The sequence below is a fragment of the Mesocricetus auratus genome, unplaced genomic scaffold, assembly GCF_017639785.1.
Source record: "Mesocricetus auratus isolate SY011 unplaced genomic scaffold, BCM_Maur_2.0 Super-Scaffold_100027, whole genome shotgun sequence".
In the NCBI taxonomy this organism is placed as follows: domain Eukaryota; kingdom Metazoa; phylum Chordata; class Mammalia; order Rodentia; family Cricetidae; genus Mesocricetus; species Mesocricetus auratus.
Window position 1 is genome coordinate 7,977,304 of NW_024429208.1, and position 12,055 is coordinate 7,989,358.

The 12,055-nt window shown below is 52.5% G+C and overlaps 1 long non-coding RNA gene across 1 annotated transcript; it reads right to left on the reverse strand.

Annotated features, from left to right (window-relative positions):
• Positions 1–7,237: 7,237 nt before the first annotated feature.
• On the reverse strand, positions 7,238–10,079 carry LOC121134355. The gene is made up of 2 exons (XR_005871453.1): positions 9,810–10,079; positions 7,238–8,789 (listed from the first exon to the last, which is right to left on the reverse strand). It is a non-coding gene; the product is annotated as an uncharacterized LOC121134355 (long non-coding RNA).
• Between the last annotated feature and the right edge of the window lie 1,976 nt (positions 10,080–12,055).

The following is a 12,055-nucleotide window of genomic DNA, read 5'->3' on the forward strand; positions in this document are numbered from 1 at the left end:
ACACATGGTGTGGGCATGTGTGCTTTCTAGACGTGGTCCTTCCTCTTCTGCTCTGGATCCTGTGTTTCATCAAAAGCCATGGAGCCACAAAAAAGCATGAAGCAAAGCTGGAGTTGTGACTCCCATGCCCAAGGCCCTGGATTCCATTCTTGGCACCATAAGAAAAGAAAAAAAAAGGGAGAGGGGACTTTGACCCATGTCAGTATGTAAGAGAAGGCAGGCTCAAATGGCACCAACCCTATGATTCTCACTACACGACATCCTGGACACAGCTAAACTGAGACAGTGAGAGGTCAGCATGTGGTGGTGTGTGCCAACTGTCACCTTAACAGAATCTAGAACCACACGGGAGATGGGCTCTTGGCCTGCTTATGGGGGACCATCTTGACTATGCTATTGGAGTAGGGAAGACTGGGGGACATGACTCCCTGGCTGGGATCCCGGCCTGGATGGACAGAGAAAGGCAGCTGGGTGGTGGCCGCACTCATCACTGTTTGCTGATTGTGGATGCCACGTGATCATCTGCCTCAAACTCCTGCTGCCTTGACTTCCCCTGCTTGATGGACTGTGTACCCTGAAACTGTGAGCCAAAATAAATCCTCTCTCCCTTGAATTTCCTTTTTCTCAGAGTATTTTTATCATATGAACAGGAAGGAAACGGAGACATGGTGATTGTCAGGGTTAGGGAAGGAGGGAGGAGTGGGCAAGACATGGAGGACAGAGAAATGCTACAGTGGTGTCCAGACCCACAGGATGCAAGGCACCAAGAGTGGGCCCAAAGCTCCTGGACCCAGCTCCTAACCATCATTAATCACGGTTCATGAGTTGGGTAAATGTCCCATCTAAAACAAAGCCCAACAGGACCATGAGCAGAGCACATGAGAATTCTCTTGCCTTCTTTCTAATCTTTCTATAACCTAAATATATCCTTACAGCTCTGCCGACTTAAAGAGAAGCCAGGAACAAAGTCAATGTGCATGGAAAAAATTAAATACTAGCATTAGGGGCTAGACAGATGGCTCAGCGGTTAAGATCACTGGCTGCTCTTCAGAGGACCCAGGTTCAATTCCTAGCACCCACATGGCAGCTCACAACTGTCTGTAACTCCAGTTCCAGGGGGATCTGATACCTTCACACCAATGCATATAAAATAAAGTTAAATAAATTATAAAAAATAAAATCATTAAAGACAAAATGTGGAGGTCAGAAGACAGTGATCACCTTTAATGAACTATTTTATATATCCATGGCCAGGGGAAATCCCTCAGGGATGATTTCAAGTGAGGAGATTCTCATATTAAAGAACCCAAAGAGATTTCACTACCAGAGACTTTCCAAAGGACAGATGGAGACTACCTCTGAGCATCCGAGACCTTTAGGAATGGAGGAGGAGAAAGAGGAGTTGGTGTATGCCCATGTCTCTGGGGGATGCTTTGACACTGATGTAAAAACTCCTTAAAACGTGCGTAACTGGTGAAACAGCACACAAAGCTAGTGAGGCTTCCGGTGTTTGCAAACATGGTTGTCACTTTCTGATGTTGTGACGGGGTATCTGAGAATATAATTTAATGGAGGAATGGTTTGTTTGAACCCAAGGTCTCAGCGATTTCCACCCATGGGCAGCTGCTCTGTTGCTTCTAAGCCTGTGTGTGGGGAGGCAAGACATCCTGAAAAGGAGCAAGTGGTGGAGAGAGACAGACAAGAGAGACCCACCTCAAGGCAGACAGGAAAGAGAGTGAATAATGGATCTGGGACAAGGTAGAACCTTTTAACGATCTGCTGCCCGGCCCCCTTCCAATGTTGCCAGCAAACTATAAATCCATGGGTAGATCCACCCACTAGCTAGCTGAAGCTCTCATAATCCATTTACCATCTAGAAGTCTATCACTGCCAAGCAGCCCTTACCACACGAGTGAATTTTGAGGACACTTCACATTCAAGGGACACATCCTCCCTGCCTCCCAACGGCTCATGCTCATCCTACAGTGAAGACTGCATTGGGTTTATCTCCTCAGCCTTGCCTGATGAGTTCTCTCTCCTGGGCCAGCTCTGCTTACTGCCCATGACTTTCTTCAGTAGATAAGCCATGTTCCTACCATCCATAACTCCCTGGATGTCATTTTCAGCACAGATGTCATCCCTACAGCTCCAAGCATAGAACTCTCTCAGAGATCCCAACCCTCACAGGGACTCTGTGCCACACATAGGTCCTCCAAGACCTTACTTTGAAGTTTAAGTGGAAGTTTCCGTGACTCCACAACTCCTTGCATTCTGGGTGTTTGCAAAACCAGCACCAGTGGATAACACAAAGTTCTGCCATTAACATGAGCAATAGCTTAGTCCCCCCCCCTTGGACTCATGATCCAATTGCTTTCCTACAGCCCATCAGCTAGAATCCAAGCCTTCAACACAAGCCTTTAATGCAGTGGGTGGAGATATGGCATTCCATTATCTAGACTACAACAGTTACACACACACACCACCTCTGACAGGTCTGAGTGCGTTGTTTTTTTTAAACTTATTCAAGTAGACACTGAGACGACCTCAAAGGTCAAGGTTGGTGCAATGCAATCTCCGAGAAACCACTAAAAAGACAAAGGAGACTTAGGCAAAGGCCATTAGGGAACACAAGGAAATATTTAAACAAGGGAACAGGAAAAAAGCAAACGGTCAAGTAGTGGACCCGAGTCCATTGGGCAGTGATTACATAAGGGTTGAGTGGTCCAAACCCAATGACGAGAAGTTCAGAATGTTGGCAGAAGTTATTGCCAGAACACTCAAGTACTGACCAATGGTTGTGCATCCATACATAGAGAATAAGATGCACAAGGTCCCAGGCAGGCAGTCTGGCAGGAGGAGACAGGGCAAGCAGCAGGCCCAGCACCAAGCTGGTGGAGAACACATGACATCTGAGCCTGTGGCCCAGGATGAGGGTTCAGGGATGGACTTCAGGGCACAGGACAACAGGAGGGTGCTACTTGAGAATGAATAGGTCTGCTAGTCATACCACCAGGACATTTGTAACACGAGGGCTCCCTCTCATTTCCTTGTTCAAGACTGGTACCCTAGAGTCCCACACCCATGGTGGCAGACATAAGGGGTACCTTTTGGAGTCTGTTCAACTGGTCCCAGAGATCCTGTAAGTACTCCTGATTTTTGAGTTATTTCCAGGATTTCTGGGAGCATTCCTCAGATAACCACCTGTGGGAGATAACCATTTCCAGGCTCCCAGCCAGTCAGCCAGCCACAGAAGGGGGAGAGTGGGAGGCCCCTGCTGGGGTCCTGTTTCTGTGTGCCTGAGCACCTCCCTGGAAGCAGTTACTCAAAGCCCTCCCGGTGAGTAGACTAGGTGAGTTGAAAGGGTCCAAGTCACCTTTTGGCATCACTCCAGCTAAAATTCTACCCTGAGAGGAACTTAAAGCACTGAGCTTGTACCGCACCTTCACTGGGGCCCCAGAGAAGGCACAGGACACACAGTGTCTAATGACAGGGTGGGGCCAGATGGATGGACAAGCCTGTGTCTAGGAGATGGACTTAGAGAGAGAGCTGCTTTTAGACACTCACTAAGGCTAGGGGAGTGGCTACCAGAACACAGAGGCAAACAACACACCCCTCCTCTGGATCCCAGTTTCTCCCTCTTCAGGATAGTAGCTGGACAGGTTGATGCCTGGGGTCCTATAAACTGCTCAGGGGAACCCATGGGAATGGAGCCTTGTGGCGGGGGGTGAGGGTATCTGCAGGTACCAGAAGGCCAGGCACAGATATACTAAGTCTCTTGGTTTTCACAGATCGTGGATCCTCTTCTTATCCATTTGGTCCCCCCACACTCCCATCATTACTGTCTCTGAGGCCCACACATCCCCAAATCCAATCCCCACCAGGCAGGGGTGGCAGCCTAAGCCTCTGCTCAGGCCATGTCCCAGGCCTGAGCAGCACTTATCCAGTTCCTGATATGCTCATAGGAACAGCCAGGACGTCCTGGTAGGGGAACCTTCTCATGACAAAGATGTCCTTCAAAACCCACAAATGTGAGCTTATTTGGAAAAGGGACCTTTGCGGATGGGTGAGATTCTGCCAAGGCTTTTCATATTGGGACATCCTGGATTCAAAATCAAAGGACAAGTTCTCAGAAGAGAGAGGCAAAGACTCAGGGGGAAGGGGTGGGACAAAGGATCTGGAACCTGGAGCCACATTCCTGTGCAGCCTCATGAAGCCTGATGTCCCTTTAAGGCCACCAAGTCAGTAGGAGGGGCCAGAAAGGACAGGGTACAGCTTGCCTTCTCAGCAGGCTGCAGGACACGATTTCCCCAGCCACTGGGCTGACGTGAGCTGGGACAGCAACATGGAAGCAGGGGGCATAGCAAATCCCAGCAGCCCAGCCCCTCAGCCCAGGACACGCCATGCCCGACTTGTCCCCTGTAGGCTGCAGCGACCGCCAGTCTCCGGCATCCCTCTGCCCATGTGTGTACCTGTCTAACCACTTTCTCTCCCGGTGCTTGCCCTGTCCCTTTCTTGGCACTAGCCATGCGATCCTTAGCAGTGGGTCACCACTTTCCGGAATGTGTTTGTCCATCTAGGCTTCCTGCCCCATGCGGGGATGTTTTGACTTGCATGGGGCTTTCCGCCTTTGCCCTGGTTATATAAGGAGTTTTATGTAACCACCAGACTGGCAGAGCTGGGGAGGCCAGGTGTTGTCTAACGTCTCCAGCACTTGGCTGGCTTGGTGCCATGAGCACAGACCCCCCTACCACACCCCATCTCCCCTGCCCTATGCCCACAGTCCTAGGAGCCAAAGATACACAGTGGCCAGTCCAAGAAGCAGGTCCTCCCCATCCTCTCGGAATGACAATGGCCTCAGGTGCCCATAGACTCGTGAGTAAAGGGACAGCTGACACAGCTGGAGCACAAACAACACATAATTGCTAGAATGGACCCCAATCCCCGGGACAGAACTGGGTTGGTGTTCATGATTATATAGAGAAGATACCTGTCCATGCCCCTGCCCCCCAGGAAGGGAGTAGGGAAGGACAGGACCAGGCCCCCCATCAGAGCCTCAGAGACACTAAATAGACACACTTCAGGTTTGACCCATGTGGGGACAGGAGAGAAGTTGGGCCACTTCTCCAATTGCCATCTGTCAGAAGCTTCAAGGGACATTAACAAGCAGTGTGTCTGACTTTTTCAAGAGGTTCTCATGTACGTCCCTAATGGTGAAAACCAAGGGGCCCATAGAGGACAGCTAGGGGACAGAGGCTAAGGCTGGCTGCTCATGCCCAAGGTCAGGGTCAGCTACTGAAGAAGGGGAAACGTGGCAGGCGGCTTCTCTGGACTCCTGCCAGTGAGAGACGTTGCAGAGGGGGCCTAGAAAGCTGCAAAACCACACCTGAAGGGCAAGGAGAGAATGGTGCTCGCACAGCAGGAGAACCCAGGCCTCCAGCAGGCTCTGCTGGGCATGGCAGCCTAGGCATCTGGGCTGGAGGGCTGGACCTCAGCTTGGACAAGACTTCCAGGTGATCCCCAGGAAAAGCCTGAGTTTTTCATATCCCCTGGGTTCACTGGCCTGTCTCTTAAGGTCGGGACATTGGCAAGTACCGCCACAGGACCAAGCCAGCCAACCGCCTGTGTCCCAGGCGGCCAGACTCTGACGTGCTCCTCTGGGTTTGGAGTCAAGGCCTGTGTTTGTTCCCTCTCACCAGGAAGCCAGGGCTTTCCTTCCTGAAGCTGGGGAGTCCACGTTCCTTTTCACTCCCTACAGAGGAAGCCTTCCCTGTCCTCTGGCCAGATATGCCAAGCGCTGACTTCATGGCCTGAGATGAATGCACAGGAAGTGTCCTTACCTAAGAGCCCAGGAGCAGATAAGAGGCTGGAGGAAGGCTCCACAGGCCCAGCAGGCCCCGCAGGAAGCACAGCCATGTCACCCTCTCCAGCAGGGAGGCCAGCCAGCCTCTGCCCAGCACCAGCCCACCTGACCTGGCATCCTCCCAGCCCCCAGTCACTTAGAAGGCCCTTTTATTGGCCTCCTTGGGCTCCTGAGCACACTTGAGAATTTCCAGGGTCAGAAATCCCAGAGATTAGAACCAGCATCCCTCCCTCAACAAATACACACTTGTGTCGTCTCTTGTGTGATCCCTGAGGCCCTGACATGTGGCCTTTGGTCCCAGGTTGGAAAGAATCCCAGCAGTAATGACAATGGTATCAAGGACACCAGGAGCTGGTGGACATGAGCTCACCAGCAAGCTGAAGGACCAGGAGGAAGGGACATAGGCCAGCACACAAAGTGGGAAAGCCGCAGGCATCCTGAGGACAAACGTCCTGTGGGGTGTCACTGGGCTCAGGACGGCAGCCACTGAGGCTACAATGAGGCCATATAGAGTTAAGCGAGACGGAGGAACAGAGGGAGGTGTCATCACCTCTGTGGACTGAGCCACGCCCACTGCCCAAATTCTCCTTCTGAAAGGGGACTCCAAACAGCTCACCCTCGTGTCCACAGTGGAGACAGTTCTAGAAAGAAGTCGGTGGGGCCAGGGGAGGGAACTGGCTTAGAGGATAAAGTGCAGGTTGTGTAAGCATGAGGACCGGATTGCATAGCTCCAGAGCCCGTGTAAAAGCTGCGCATGTGTGGTGGCCACCTGTGAATCCTAGCACTCAGGAGGCAGGGAAGGGGGAGTGGCACCCAGAGAAAGACAGCTAGCTAGAACAGCTGACCTGAGCCCTGGGTTCAAATGAGTACATAGAGTGGAGCGATTGAGTTATACCCGCTGACACCCATCCCCACACACGTGTGCCCATATACTCAAACATACACATGACACCACATAAACATGCTCCCCCAAAGCTCTTAGGTAAAAGTCTCATCGTTTACCTAAGAAGCTGGCATCAGTGGTCACAGCACTATGGTGGCATTGAAGGGGACATCAATTGCCACCAGTATCTGGAGGTGTTCTAGATGTCTGACGCTGCAGGGGAGAGAGAAGAAGCCAGAGCTTTGTATGCACCTACAGTGGGGCTGTCTTGTGCTCAGGAATGGCCTACAGTGTTCCTGCCAGGGTCTAGGGCCCTCATACTCAGAGAGAGCCAGCAAGCTCGTTTACACAGAGCCAAGAACACGGGCTCACTGTTGAAAATCATCTTGGTCGTGCACTCCTGAAGCTGGTGTCTGCACACCAAGGAGCCCTGGGTCAGTGACCTCATTGCAGACTCTTTCAGCACGTGTGACATCACAGCCCTCAAAGCAGCGTCAAGAGACATAAACTTTAAAGCCAGATGGTGCAACTCTAGAAATAAACATGGTCGTCATGGGGGCCTGGGAGACACGGAGGCTTTTCTAGCTGATGGCTCAGTCCCACATGGATGTAGAAGCCTGGGTGGGGGGCCGTGTCTTCTCCTTGGCCCCTCATTTCCGGAAGAACTGGGAGAAGCAAACACTATTATAGCAACTGGGAGCCTGTAGCAAGGACACTGGCCCTTCAGCCCAAACACCAGTCCCTCTGTCCCAGCTGAGCACAGGCCTCGAGGTGCTGATTCACTACGCCTGTGTCAAGGACAGCATGGCTGGGGGCAGCCGGGTGAGGGCAGCTGTGACAGGTAAGGAACACAACACGGGCTGGAGTCACTAGTCCTCGGGAGGAGGTGTGTGCCTCTTCAGGACCAACCAGTCTGGAGGAGGTGAGGCCTGAGCTGTCCTCTTTGGATGCGCATGGGGTAGCGTCCACCAGGGATGGGGCTACCCTCTGGGAGGACAGAGGCGAGGGCACTGGCACACAGAGAGCCCTGTGACTCACGAAGAACAGCACTCAGTGAGCAGGGAGGATGGGTGTGCCTGGGGGTGGGGCTTCTTTGTGATGATGGGGAACCTACTCTTTGGCAGACAGGCTCGAGGTCCTGTCCCACTCCCATGTTGACAAGGGCTTTCCTTGGGACCCAGGAGAGCCAGCTTGGGCCTAGCCCCAGAGCACCCATGCCTAAGTGAAGATCCCTGTTAAAGATCCCCTACCAAGTCAGAAGGAAGGCCAGTGCCACAATCCCCGAGTCAGCCCCAGGGGCCATTCCTCTGTAGAGAACGTTCACAGAGCCTTTCCTTCCAGATGAGTCTTTATCGCAGGAAGGATGCACAGGAACAAGGGAGGACCAGCGGGTTGGTGCCAGTCAGGCCCAGACCGGGGATGTATGAGGATCCACAGAAGGACATGCACAGGCCAGTGTGGCGGGGACATGGTGACATTGGCACTGACGGGAGAAGTAGCAGCTGAGGCATGGCGGCTCTTCAGGGCCTCTCACCTCAGCTCCAAGGCTTCACAGAGGAGTCGTTAAGGGAGGTAAACTGAGAGACAGGAGAAGAAATGAGGCTGGGACCAATGACCTTCCCCCTGTTGGAGCAGGCTCGGGCACCCAGGAGGACCTGTCCTGGGCGGCAGATGGTGTCTTCCATGTCCTCGCATGGTGCTGAGCTGTGGGTGCTCCTAGGCCTCTTCTACGAGGGCTCTAACCCCACGGATGTGGGCTCCATCCTCATGACCTTGTCATGATCCACCTGCCACCACCCTCAACTCGGGGTGAGGGTTTATTTCAATACATGAATTTGGGGACACAGGCATTGTAGCTCTGTTCCTACTGATCCCCGCAGCAAACCACGTGTCTCCAGCCTGATTACTCACGGGGACAGAAAAGGATTTAGACCTGGAAGGAAGCTCAGTTCACAAGTCCAGCTTAGCTCTTCAAATCCCCTGGGCCAGCTGGGAGCAGGTGTCATTCACTGAAACAGTCAGCAGCAACAGGTGTCCCCAGTAAACCTGAAACGCGACATAACTCGGTGTCTGTCTGGCATTCAGTGCCCGTGGCTGGATCCATCTCTGTACCTGCGCCTGGCACATGTAGAGCCCCTTCTGGTCCTATCCTCTGGGGTGTTGGCCCTACTCATCTCCTGGCAGCTTCTTCCTGAATATGCCCAGCAGACCTGGGCATGGAACTTGGAATTGGGGAGGCCAACATGTCTCTTCAGGGAGCCCTGCCCTTATCCAGGCTAGGTCCTGCCAGACTGGCCCTGGCTCCTGCCAGATGCACCCTCTGTCCCTGGGCCACGGGAACCATCATTCCACGGGCAACACCAATGCCACCCCAGGTGCATCCCTTCACCTCTTCCCTCCTATCCTATTCTCTTCCTATTTGCTCCTCTCCTACTGGTCCTCAAAACTCGGTGCACCTGGACGAGCCTGCTGGATCACCAGTCCGGGAGAGCATCGCCAGAGCTGCACACTAAAGCCACAAGGGCGGCCACACTCAAGTGTGGTGCATGGCAGACCTGAGGGCCGACTGTTCTCTGCCTGTCTTCCCAGCCTCCGTGGGCTTCAGGCCCCCTGTATACAGAGGTGCTCACAGGGCTCCCGTGCACAGAACCCATATGGTTGGGAGGCTGATGAGTTTCGTTGTTGAGGGCACCTTGACATACACTAAATTCAGGAACTTACACCTAGCAGCAGCACAGATAGGGAGGGCAGGCATGGCTTCTAGGAAGGAGCCAGTGCTCAGGTGTCAGAACAAGATGTCATATAGGCTCAGGGACCCTGAGGCCCACATTGGCGGCTCCTCCTCCTCCTCCCCCTCCTCCTCCTCCTCTGCCCCTCCTCCTCTTCTTCTGGAAATGCACTCCAATCTTCTCAAGCACAGCCAGTCCTGAACCCTGGACAACTCTGTAAGACATCTGTCACTGGATTGCTCTCAGGTGAACTCCCAAGAGGGACTTAGAGCCTCCCCACCCTCACCTGTCCAGGGTGGAGCTGACAGACACCACACCCCACTGTGTCCTGGCTTACCCTTGTGTTCCTTACTGCTGGTAGCAGATGACTGGGCTCAGCACTCCCTCTGTAGGACATGCAGAACAAGCTCAGAGTGTCCCCTATGATGGAAACACTGGCAGCATTCTACCCACATTTTACTTTTAAAATTCTTCATGTGTAGAGCATGATTAAACAATCACTCAATATATACCCACTCCTGAGACACATCACTCAGCTAACTCATCACATGTCTACCCACAACTCCGTCCATCTGCTCTTCCATCCATACATCCCTCTACACACCCATCATACTCATCCATCTATGCATCCCTCATCCACCCCCCACCCCAACAAATCATCTACCCACCCAACAATCCACCCCACCCACCCAACAATCCATCCACCCACCCACCCAACAATCCATCTACTCACCCATCCACCCATCCACCCACCCAACAATCCATCCACCCACCCACCCAACAATCCACCCATCCACCCACCCAACAATCCATCCATCCACCCACCTCCCACCCATCCAGCCATCTCTCCCTCTACTCATCCAACCATCTAACGTGATATAGTCCAAAGTAAATGACTGTAGCCTTGCTAAGAGATAAGCAGAACAATGATGCCCACTATTAGGAGAGACAGGGGATTAACTACAGCATGTTCTTGCAAAGGACATCATGATCTACCACCAAAATATACTTTCAATTAAGGTCATTAGGTCCCAATATCTACCTAAGAGAAAGGAAAGCATGCCCACTTAAAGATCAGCTCAAAAATGTCCCAGAAAGGTGGAGCAGCCTCATTTACAGTGGCCAGAAAGCATGAGGACCTGAGTGACCATTGGCTGCTGAGTGGAGAGACATCCCTGGCTCCCACACAATGGTGATACTAGCCACACAGGACTGAAGCAGTGACCCCTGCAGAGGGTAGACAAGCCCCAGGATGTCCCGCTCCACGGAAGAACCCAGACATGGAGGTCACTGTCCGTGAATGTTCAGAGCAGGCAAGTTTCAGGAGCCGGAAGCAGCACTGATGGTTGCCAGGGGCAGGGCAGGAATGGGGATTAGCTGCAGACAGCACAGAGGATCACTCTGGAGGGTGACTGTTCTAAAGTAGGTTAGGTGGGGCTTCGTGGCTCAGTCTGTTTACAAAATTCACCAAGCAATACATCAAAAACAGGTGACTTTTATGGCATATAAATTCTACCTCAGTAAAGACACTTAAAAACAAAGGGCTGAGAAGACAGGTTGGTGGGTGAAGTGCTTGCCTGAGGACCTGAGTTCAGATACCCAACACCAACATAAAAGCCTGGTGTGGCAGCAAGAGCCACAAGCTGCAGGCCCATGTGCAGACCTGAAAAAACCAGTGTGGAGAAGCTATCAAGGAAGACATCCTTGGCATTAGTCTCTGGCCTCCACGTGCACCCACACAGGTTAAACACCCCACCACACACACACACACACACACACACACACACACGCACACGCACACGCACACGCACACGCACGCGCACGCACACACACACACACGCACACACGTTCTCTCTCTCACACATACACACACATGTTCTCTCTCTTACACACACATGCACACTTGCACATACACATGCTCTCACACATGCTCACACACACATACATGCTCTCTCCCCCCTCTATCACACACACACACATGCACACTTGCACACATACATGCTCTCACACATGCTCACACACACATACATGCTCTCTCCCCCCTCTCTATCACACACACACATGTTCTCTCTCTCTCTCACATACACATACATGTTCTCTCTCTCTCTCACACACACATGCTCACACACACATACATGCTCTCTCCCCCTATCTCACACACACACACACACACACACACGTTCTGTCTCTCACATACACATACATGTTCTCTCTCACACTCACACACACACACACACACACACACACAGAATGGTACTCCAAATGAAATTCAGATGGAAGGGCAAGCAGGCTCCAGAGCATTTACCTAGGCTGTGGTTGGCAGCCACAGAACACTCCTTCCTCAATGTCACTTCTGTACTCAAAGAAGAAAAACTTAAACAAATAAATAAACAAAAAAGGCAGCCAAGCAGGGCAGCCGCACCCAGCGTCCTGGCTGTGGTGGGAACATTCCGTCTCACCCCTGTGGGTCTCTGTTTGTGCAGGGAGAGCTGTCTGACGCCATTGCCCATAGCTGGCATCTCTGTCCTGGAGTCTCAGCACTATGGCCCAACCCTCCCTCTCCCCCTCCTCCTTCTCCTTCCC